The sequence below is a fragment of the Lolium rigidum genome, chromosome 6, assembly GCF_022539505.1.
Source record: "Lolium rigidum isolate FL_2022 chromosome 6, APGP_CSIRO_Lrig_0.1, whole genome shotgun sequence".
NCBI classification, from domain to species: Eukaryota; Viridiplantae; Streptophyta; class Magnoliopsida; order Poales; family Poaceae; genus Lolium; species Lolium rigidum.
This window is the reverse complement of record NC_061513.1, coordinates 221,752,450-221,763,142: the sequence shown is the minus strand read 5'-3', so window position 1 is coordinate 221,763,142 and position 10,693 is coordinate 221,752,450.

Here is a 10,693-nt window from a genome sequence, read left to right as displayed (position 1 = left end):
CCATTATCCTGTGATTAGGGGGTAATATCCTTGACCGACATCGAAACATGCATCTAGATGAAGCCCGAAGGGTGCACACCCACCACCTTCATACCAAGTTTTTTTTTGTTAAGTCTAAAGTTATACAGCTTACCAAGTCCTTTTTTAAAAGTATAAAGCTTAGTTCAGTGGTTGACCCTCTCTCTCTCATCTGTATGTAGTTTGAGACTCCCCGTTGCTCCGGGCCAAAACCGACCCCCCCCCCCCCCTCCACGGTGATGTCGGACGGAGGTGGCTGAGGCGAGGTGCCAATATTAGTAGTGTATATAGTAGAATTTGGGTGTATCGTTATGTGTCCTTGGTGGCGTTGAGGAGTAGAGTGCTAGATCTCTGCAGCTAGATCTGGTGTGGCCTGACCTTTGCCTTATTTGAAGTGGTGCACGGGTGACATGAGTGGTTCTGCTGAGAAGGTCTACCTTAGGGATCTCCTTCAATAAGGCTGGGTCTTGGTGATCTCCCATTTTGGTGCTTTGGCGCGGCATCGGACCGACGTCTTGGAGCTACTCTAGCGCACTTTCAAGTGTTAAGACACAAGAGTATGCTAATGGTATGGGCTCCCCTAATAAGTGTGACCATCTCCAGTCTTGTGAGTTATAAGTTGGTTTCTTTCTCTTGGACGGCCATGGTGGCGGGAGGGGAGGAGAACAAATCGGAGGTCGCCGGATTTGGATAGTGGCGGGGAATATTTTGATGCATATCAGAGAACTACCACGGTGGTCCTGTGTAGACCACCGATCCATGCCTATGGCCGGCCTCTCTCGATGTCGATGACAAGGCGTCTACTCAACCTCAGAGTGAGGCCCTTCTCTGATGGATCGACGACGACCTTCACATCACCTCCATCCCAAGTGGCTTGTTCCCCAGAGACGAAGGCGATGGCCGACAGGTGTTTCCATCCTGCAATCATGGTGGAGATGACAAAGGACCCAATTGCTTTTTCAGATTTAGTTCCGAGGTACTTGATGTCTACGCACGCTTCTATTCCTGTAGACAGTGTTGGGCCTCCAAGAGCAGAGGTTTGTAGAACAGCAACAAGTTTCCCTTAAGTGAATCACCCAAGGTTTATCGAACTCAGGGAGGTAGAGGTCAAATATATCCCTCTCAAGCAACCCTGCAATTAAGATACAAGAAGTCTCTTGTGTCCCCAACACACCTAATACACTTGTCAGATGTATAGGTGCACTAGTTCGGCGAAAAGATAGTGAAATAGAAGTAATATGGATGATTGTAAGTAGTAATTGCAATCTGAAATAAAGATGGCAGCAAGCAAACATGTAACAGAACTTTGTTGGAAACGGTGTTTCAATGCTTAGAAACAAGGCCTAGGGATCATACTTTCACTAATGGACACTCTCAACAATGATCACATAAATAAATAACTTCTCTTCACTTGTGCTACTTTCAAACACTCCCTTGTTGGATAACAAACACATTCATTGTGTAGGGCTATAAAAGCACACCTCAAGCCGGAGTAAACAAGCTCCACAACGTCCGGAGTTCATATTAAAGTAACCTCTAGAGTGCATAATAGACCGTTGCAATTTAGACCGAGTACTAACATAGCATACACACTGTCACCAATAGCTATGAAAGGGGGAATAGATCACATCAATACTATCATAGTAATAGTCAACTTCATAATCTACAAGAGATTACAATCATAACCTACGCCAAGTACTACATGATGCACACACTCGTCAACTTTACATCATGGAGGAGGAATAGACTACTTTAATAACATCACTAGAGTAGCACATAGATTAATAGTGATACAAAGCTCATGATCACATAAAGATCACACCATGGGAGAGAGAGAGATGAACCACATAGCTACCGGTAGAGCCCTCAGCCTCGGGGGAGAACTACTCCCTTCTCATCATGGGAGACAGCAACAGCGATGAAGATGGCGGTGGTGTCGATGGAGATGACTCCGGGAGCAATTCCCGTCCCGGCGGCGTACCGGAAGAGAGATTCTGTCCCCCGAAACTTGTCTTCACGATGGCGGCGGCTACGGAACTCTTCGTGGAATATCGTCGGGTGTTTTAGGGTTTTCACATCTGGGAGCATATATAGGCGAAGGGGCGATGTCGGTGGAGTCCCGAGGTGGGGTCCCCACCTGGTGGCGCGGCCACGGGGTGGCCCGCGCCCCCTAAGGTGTGGGCTCCTCGCGGCCCCCCTTCGTCTCTCCTTCGGACTCTGTGAAGCCCCTGGAAAAATAGGAACGTGGCCTTTTGTTTCGTCCAATTCCGAGAATATTTCCTGTGTAGGATTTCTGAAACCAAAAACAGTAGAAAACAAGAACTGGCGCTTCGGCATCTTGTTAATAGGTTAGTACCGGAAAATGCATCAAAACGATATAAAGTATGAATAAAACATGTAGGTATTGTCATAAAACTAGCATGGAACATAAGAAATTATAGATACATTGGAGACGTATCAAGCATCCCCAAGCGTAGTTCCTACTCGCCCTCGAGTAGGTAAACGATAACAAGGATAATTTCTTAAGTGACATGCTACCAACATGATCTTGATCAATACTATTGTAAAGCATATGAGATGAATGAAGTGATTCAAAGCAATGGTAAAGATAATGACTAAACAACTGAATCATATAGCAAAGACTTTTCATGAATAGTACTTTCAAGATAAGCATCAATAAGTCTTGCATAAGAATTAACTCATAAAGCAATAGATTCTTAATAGAAGGTTTTGAAGCAACACAAAGGAAGATTTAAGTTTCAGCAGTTGCTTTCAACTTTCAACATGTATATCTCATGGATAATTGTCAATACAAAGTAATATGATGAATGCAAATAAGCAAGTATGTAAGAATTAATTCACACAGTTGACACAAGTGTTTGCTTCTAAGATAGAAAGAAGTAGGTAAACTGACTCAACAAAAAGTAAAAGAAAGGCCCTTCCCAGAGGGAAGCAGGGATTACTCATGTGCTAGAGCTTTTTATTTTGAAAACATGGAAACAATTTTGTCAACGGTAGTAATAATTCATATGTGTTATGCATAAAACCTCCTATAAGTTGCAAGCCTCATGCATTGAATAATAATAGTGCTCGCACCTTGTCCTAATTAGCTCGGATTTCCATGGATTATCATTGCATTACAAATATTTTAACCAAGTGTCACAAAGGGGTACCTCTATGCCACCTGTACAAAGGTCCAAGGAGATAGATCGCATTTGATTTCTCAATTTTGATAGATCTCAACTTGAGGACATCCATACCGGGACAACATAGAAAACAGATAATGGACTCCTCTTTAATGCTTAAAGCATTCAACAACAGATAATATTCTCATAAGAGATTTGAGGATTAATGTCCAAGCTGAAACTTCCACCATGATACATGGCTTTGGTTGGCGGCCCAATGTTCTTCTCTAACAATATGCATACTCAAACCATTTAACTCATGACAAATCTCCCTTACTTCAGACAAGACGAACATGCATAGTGATACGTCTCCAACGTATCTATAATTTCTGATGTTCCATGCTAGTTTTATGACAATACCTACATGCTTTGCTCACACTAACCTATTAACAAGATGCTAAGGTGCTAGTTCCTGTTTTCTGCTGTTTTTGGTTCCAGAAAAGCTGTTCGGGCAACATTCTCGGAATTCGACGAAAAAAAGCCAAACCTCTTATTTCACCGAGACGGACCAGAACACCGAACGAGAGACGGAGAGGAGGTCCACAGCCTCCACACCACCTTGGGGCGTGGCCTAGGAGGGGGGCGCGCCGCCCTATGGGGTGGGCCCCCCAGGCACCCCCTCGCGCCGCCCTTTCGCCTATATATTCCTCGCGACGCGAAAACCCTATATCAATCAATCATACTCCAGAAAGACTCCAGGGGCGCCGCCGCCATCGCGAAACTCCGTTTCGGGGACAGAATCTCTGTTGCGGCACGCCGCCGGGACGGGGAAGTGCCCCCGGAAGCCTTCTCTATCGACGCCACCGCCTCCATCATGCTCCGTGAATAGTTCCCCCATGGACTACGGGTTCTAGCAGTAGCTAGTTGGTACTCTCTCTCCCATGTACTTCAATACAATGATCTCATGAGCTGCCTTACATGATTGAGATCCATCCGATGTAATCGGTGTTGTGTTTGTTGGGATCCGATGAATTGTTACATTATGATCAGTCTATCTATAAAGTTTGTGAAGTTATTGTTGCTGCAATCTTGTTGTGTTTAATGCTTGTCACTAGTGCATGAGTGGCATGATCTTAGATTTAAACTCTATAATTTTTGCTTAGATTGTATCTACAAGTTGTTTGCACATGTCTATATCCGGAACCCGAGGCCCCGAGTGACGACAAGATCGGGATAAGCTGGAGGGGAAGGCTTAGATATGAGGATCACATGTTTTCACCAAGTGTTAATGCTTTGCTCCGGTGCTATATTAAAAGGAGTACCTTAATTACCAGTAGATTCCCTTGAGGCCCGGCTGCCACCGGCTGGTAGGACAAAAGATGTTATGCAAGTTTCTCATTGCGAGCACGTATGACTATTTTTGGAAAACATGCCTACATGATTAATAGACTTGATGTTCTGTCTTAATGCTATTTCAATCCTATCAATTGCCCAACTGCAATTTGTTCACCCAACACTTGTGATTGGAGAGTTACCACTAGTGTAGGTGCGCCACAGAAATAGCTTAATTTTGTGGCGCACTACTGAACCCTGTGCCACAGAAATTATATGGGCCCACATCCTGCCACCACCAATTATTAGTGTAGGTATTTCTGTGGCGCACATGGCGTGCTGCGCCAAAGAAATAACTCTTTCTGTGGCGCACGTGCTTCGGTGCGCCACATAAGTAGATAGCTGGGAACCCCGGTCCATCTTTCATCATCAAATACTCGATCATATATGTCATATATGTCATTAGAAGTAGTATCAACTATTTTCTGGTGCAATTACCTCTGTGTTACTGCTACTGCTGCTGTGTTACTGTTACTATTGCTCTCATATTACTGCTGCTTTCACATCACCCCTGTTACTAGTGTTTTTCCAGGTGCAGCTGAATTGACAACTCAGTTGTTAAGGCTTATAAGTATTCTTCGTCTCCCCTTGTGTCGAATCAATAAATTTGGGGTTTACTTCCCTCGAAGACTGTTGCGATCCCCTATACTTGTGGGTTATCAAGACTATTTTCTGGTGCCGTTGCCGGGGAGGCATAGCTCTACTCATAAGTTCACCTGGGGAGTACACTCTACCTCTCTCTCTGTTTTATTTTATTTTGTTTTGCTTAGTTTACTTTTGTCTAGCTTATTTGTGCTTAGTTTATTTTTGTCTAGTATTATTTTGCTTACTTTACTTTCGTCTAGTTTGTTTTTGTCTTGTTTTATTTTCCCTATAAACCCGAAAATCCATAAAAATTTGAAAAACCGAAAAATTAAAAATTGTTGTTATGGAAGAACCCACAACCTATTTGGAGCTTATTGAAATATATATGAATTATAGAGAATCGAGAAAGGGTAAAGTCATGAGTGCTGTGATAGAAAAATTGAATACAATTGCTAAAATCTTGCTTAAACGCCATGATATAAACTGTTGCTCTAAACAGGATACTAAACATCTTAAGTTTCAATGTGGCTTTAGTGAAGAAGTTTTAATTCTGAACTATAATTGGAATAACTTATTCATCTTGGGTTCGAAGAAGTAGAACAATTTGTTTTATTTATGGGAGCTTCTGAAATAGAATCCTTCATGTCTAAAAATTATGAAACCTGTGTTGCTTGTAAGGACCTTAAAGATTATGTCTCTTCTATTCTTTATTTTTGCATAGAAAGTTACAGCAATAATCCTTATATCATTGATTATAAAGAGAGACCCATTCATGCACAAGAATGCACTCACAATTTGTAGGAACCTGTGAAAGAAGAAATTGATGAACCTGAAAGCTCATTGGATGAAAAAGAGGAGGAGAGTGATGAACAAAAGGAGGAAGAATGGATTAGCTACCCATGCCAACCTTCTAATGAGAGTAACTCTTTATCTCTTACACTATTAGATTGTCCTCCATGTTTACCAAAGGAGGATGAATGTTATGTTCCAGTGGATTCTCTTGAAATATTCCCTATGAGTAAAACTTGTGAGAATAATTATGCTACTGTTATCTATGACAATCCATGCTATTTTAATAAATCTTATGATAATGCTTTATTTGTGCCTGATATCGAAATGCATGGTACTAAAGAGTTTTGCTTGGCAAATGTTTATGATAAATCTCTAGATGATGGTCCTATGTTACTTGATAATATTAATTGTACTACTAATGAAAATGGGATTGGAGAGGTCTTGACTTTATCTAGGAGTCCCATATCTTTTGAGATTGATCAATCATCTTGTTATATTGATAAAAGTGGTTTTGAAAGTTTTGATCCTATTATTTTTTAGCTTGATAAAAATTATGTGTTTGTGGATCATGAAAAACATGCTTTATGTGATAGTTATATTGTTGAGTTTATTCATGAAGCTACTGAAAATTATTATGAGAGAGGAAAATATGGTTGTAGAAATTTGCATGGTACTAAAACACCTCTCTATATGCTGAAACTTTTGAAGTTACTCTTGTTTTATCTTCCTATGCTTGTCACTTTGTTCTTCATGAATTTATTGTGTACAAGATTCCTATGCATAGGAAGTGGGTTAGACTTAAATGTGTTTTGAATTTGCTTCTTGATGCTCCTTTGTAAGGGTATTTTGCCCTTATCCATTATTTTGGTAACAATGACACCGTGCTAGAGTATTTGGCCTAATATGTTTATAAGGATAATCTTAGGTATTAGGAAAAGAGGCATAAATGGTGTATCAAAGAAACAAGAAGGCTAAAGGAGACCCCTCACTCCAACAACAATCGAAAAGGGGTCTACAGCAGAAATCCGGTCTGCAGCCCGGTCCAATCGGACTACAGACCGGCCAGTTCGGCGTGCTGCCCGGCCAACCGGTTGCCAACCGGGGCGAGTCCGGCGCACGGCCCGGTCGACCGGCCGCCAACCGGGCTCCATACGAGGAACCAACATATCCGGTTGCCGACCGGTCAACCGGCCTACCAACCGGAGCGTCCGGCGCGCGGCCCGGTCGACCGGCCGCCAACCGGGCGCCAACCGAAGGAGCTCCAGGACGATGCAAAGGGCATCCGGTCACTGGCCCGGTCCGACCGGCCTCACCACCGGGCAGTCCGGTCTGTGGTCCGGTCAACCGGGTTTGTCGAGAGAAATGCTGAGGTGGCAAGTGACCAACGGCCATATTTCGAAGAACACTATAAATAGGCCTTCTCCTACCACTGAACAGTTAGGCACTACACTACAAGCTGGTCTTGAGCTCTCTCTCTCTTACTCCATTGCTAGAAACACCAAAAGCCTCAGATCTACCTCCTCCTCCACCCAAACTCAAATCCCTTCGGGGAATCGTTAGAGGAGGACCCGATCTACTGTTCTACCAAGCCAAATCTCATTCCCCCTTGTATTCATCGAGAAGCTTGCTTCCTAGGGTTCCTTGGAAACCCTAGGTGGGCAAGAGGAGTCCGGAAGCCTCCGGGCTGTGTATTTTCTCCGGGCAAGATTGTGAAGGTTTGGAGGCTACCTCAAAGTCTACCACAAGTGAGTGAGCTATTCCTTCGTGGGATAGGCTCCGGAGAATAGGGTGAGCCTTCGTGGCGTGGGGAATCCTTCGTGGTACCTCCACCCCTCCAAATGTGGCGTACCTTGTTGCAAAGCAAGGGAATACGGGAATACATCCTCGTCTCCGCGTGCTATCGGTTATCTCTAACCGAACTCCTTACTTGTGATTTAACTGCCTGTGAGAGCCTTCGTGCTCGAGTTAGTTGTATCCTCATATAGGTTGCTTCACCTAGTTTGCATTAGGCTCACCTTTATATTCCGCAAAGCCTAATATTGCAAAGAAAAAATTAAAACTTGTAGAAACCTATTCACCCCCCCCCCCCTCTAGGTTTACCATCTCTATACTTTCAATTGGTATCAGAGCCTGGACTCTTATTAAGGGCTTCACCGCCTTAAGAGTGAGATGGATAAACTCTTCGAGGGTCTAGATGACGACTCTAACCTTTCGGTTAAAGAGATCAAATCTAGACTCTTGGCATATGATGCCGAGAAGAAGAAAAAGGAGGATGAGCTACAAAACCAAATGACGAAATGTCTTCCATGCTTAAGAAATTAACTAGTGGACCTCCTCCTAGTACGGCTTCGGCCTCTCTAGGGAATTTCCATGAAGTTAATCATGACTATCCCAAAAACACTTCACCCATGCCTCATATAAACCATAGTGGGAATGTTCCCCATTTTGATGGAACTCACTTTCCTTTTTGGAAATCTTCTATGGAATCTCATATTCACAGCTGCAGTGTGGAGTTATGGGAGATCATTGTTCATGGATACCGGGAGCAACAAGATCCCATTCGGTTGACCTCCACCGAATTCTACAACCGTCAACTCAATGCCTCCGCACGTGACAAGATTAGAAGTGGCATCAACCGCAAGCTTCTTGATCAAGTCAATGACATCGACTCCGCTAAAGAGTTGTGGGATCGGATCGTAGTACTCCAAGAGGGAACCGATTTGATCCAATCAGCTCTTTATGAGAACGCAAAGAAAGAGGCTCACTAGTTCATGATTCAAGATGGAGAATCCGTGGCCGATGCCTACGCTAGGCTTGGTGCTCTTAGAGTAAGAGTCAAGGGACTTGGGGTTGAGAAGTACAATGATGGCTTCGAGATGAATGAAGCATTCATAAAGTCCAAGGTCATTGCTATGATTGCCGTCAAGCAACAAGACACCAACCTTGCACTCAACTTGCAAATCATGACCAAGAGTGCCGATCTCAACTCCGATGATCTCGTCTCCTATGTGGCCGCCAATGAAAACATGGCCAAAGCGGGAAAGAGGCTCATGGCAATGAACCGTGTTGATGAAGCCTCACACAACCATGAAGCGTCACACAACCTTGCTCTCAAAGCTAGGGCCGATCATGGAAGCAATGAAGACTATGAAATTGAAGAAGAAGAAGAAGAGATGACTTCAACTAGTGACATTGCTACCGACTTTGCTTTCTTTGCCAAGAAATACAAGGCAAAGTTCCCAATGCTCCTCAATGAAAAGAAGAAGAAGAGAACTTGCTACAATTGTGATGAACATAGCCACTTTGCAAATGAGTGCCCTTACGAGAAAAGGGTAGACAAGCCAAGATTCATCAAAGGGGTCAAGCCAAGATTGAAGCCAAACCCAATCAACGATCGATACAAGAAGAACAAGGGAAGAGCCTTTGTTGGGGCCGAGTACTTGTCCGATGATGAAGAGGAAGATGAGGAGAAGGAGGCCGGGTGGCCGGCTTGGCTTTCTCCAAGCCCGGGTCACTCTTCACATATGACTACTCCAAGGACTACTCCACGGAGAATGATGTTGGTTCTTCCTTCATGGCAAGAACAACTCAAGATGATGACTCCGATGACTCTCCCTCCTCTACAATCGTTGGCTCTTGTCTTATGGCAAGGGAAACCAAGGTAATGGAACCTCCACCTTCCCTATCTAGTGTTCTTGATGATGAAAACGAAAATCAAGAAGAATTAATTGTGCTTAAGGAACTCTATGATGTTAGATGCACCCTTCGTGGTGAAGCTCTTGTCAAGTTTGATTTCTTGATGGACTCACTCAAGGAAAAGGATGAGTCCATTGAGGAATTAGAATATCATTTAAATGAGAAGGAACGGAGATTTGATACGCGTACAGCACGCGTCCGTTGGGAACCCCAAGAGGAAGGTGTGATGCGTACAGCGGCAAGTTTTCCCTCAGAAAGAAACCAAGGTTTATCGAACCAGGAGGAGCCAAGAAGCACGTTGAAGGTTGATGGCGGCGGGATGTAGTGCGGCGCAACACCAGGGATTCCGGCGCCAACGTGGAACTCGCACAACACAACCAAAGTACTTTGCCCCAACGAAACAGGTGAGGTTGTCAATCTCACCGGCTTGCTGTAACAAAGGATTAGATGTATAGTGTGGATGATGATTGTTTGCGAGAAAACAGTAAAACAAGTATTGCGAGTAGATTGTATTCAATGTAAAAGAATGGACCGGGGTCCACAGTTCACTAGAGGTGTCTCTCCCATAAGATAAATAGCATGTTGGGTGAACAAATTACGGTCGGGCAATTGACAAATAGAGAGGGCATGACCATGCACATACATGATATGATGAGTATTGTGAGATTTAATTGGGCATTACGACAAAGTACATAGACCGCTATCCAAGCATGCATCTATGCCTAAAAAGTCCACCTTCAGGTTATCATCCGAACCCCTTCCGAGTATTAAGTTGCAAACAACGAGACAATTGCATTAAGTATTGTGTGTAATGTAATCAATAACTACATCCTCGGACATAGCATCAATGTTTTATCCCTAGTGGCAACAGCACATCCACAACCTTAGAACTTTCCGTCACATCGTCCCAGATTTAATGGAGGCATGAACCCACTATCGAGCATAAATACTCCCTCTTGGAGTTAAGAGCAAAAACTTGGCCGAGCCTCTACTAATAACGGAGAGCATGCAAGATCATAAACAACACATAGGTAATAGATTGATAATCAACATAACATAGTATTCTCTATCCATCGGATCCCGAC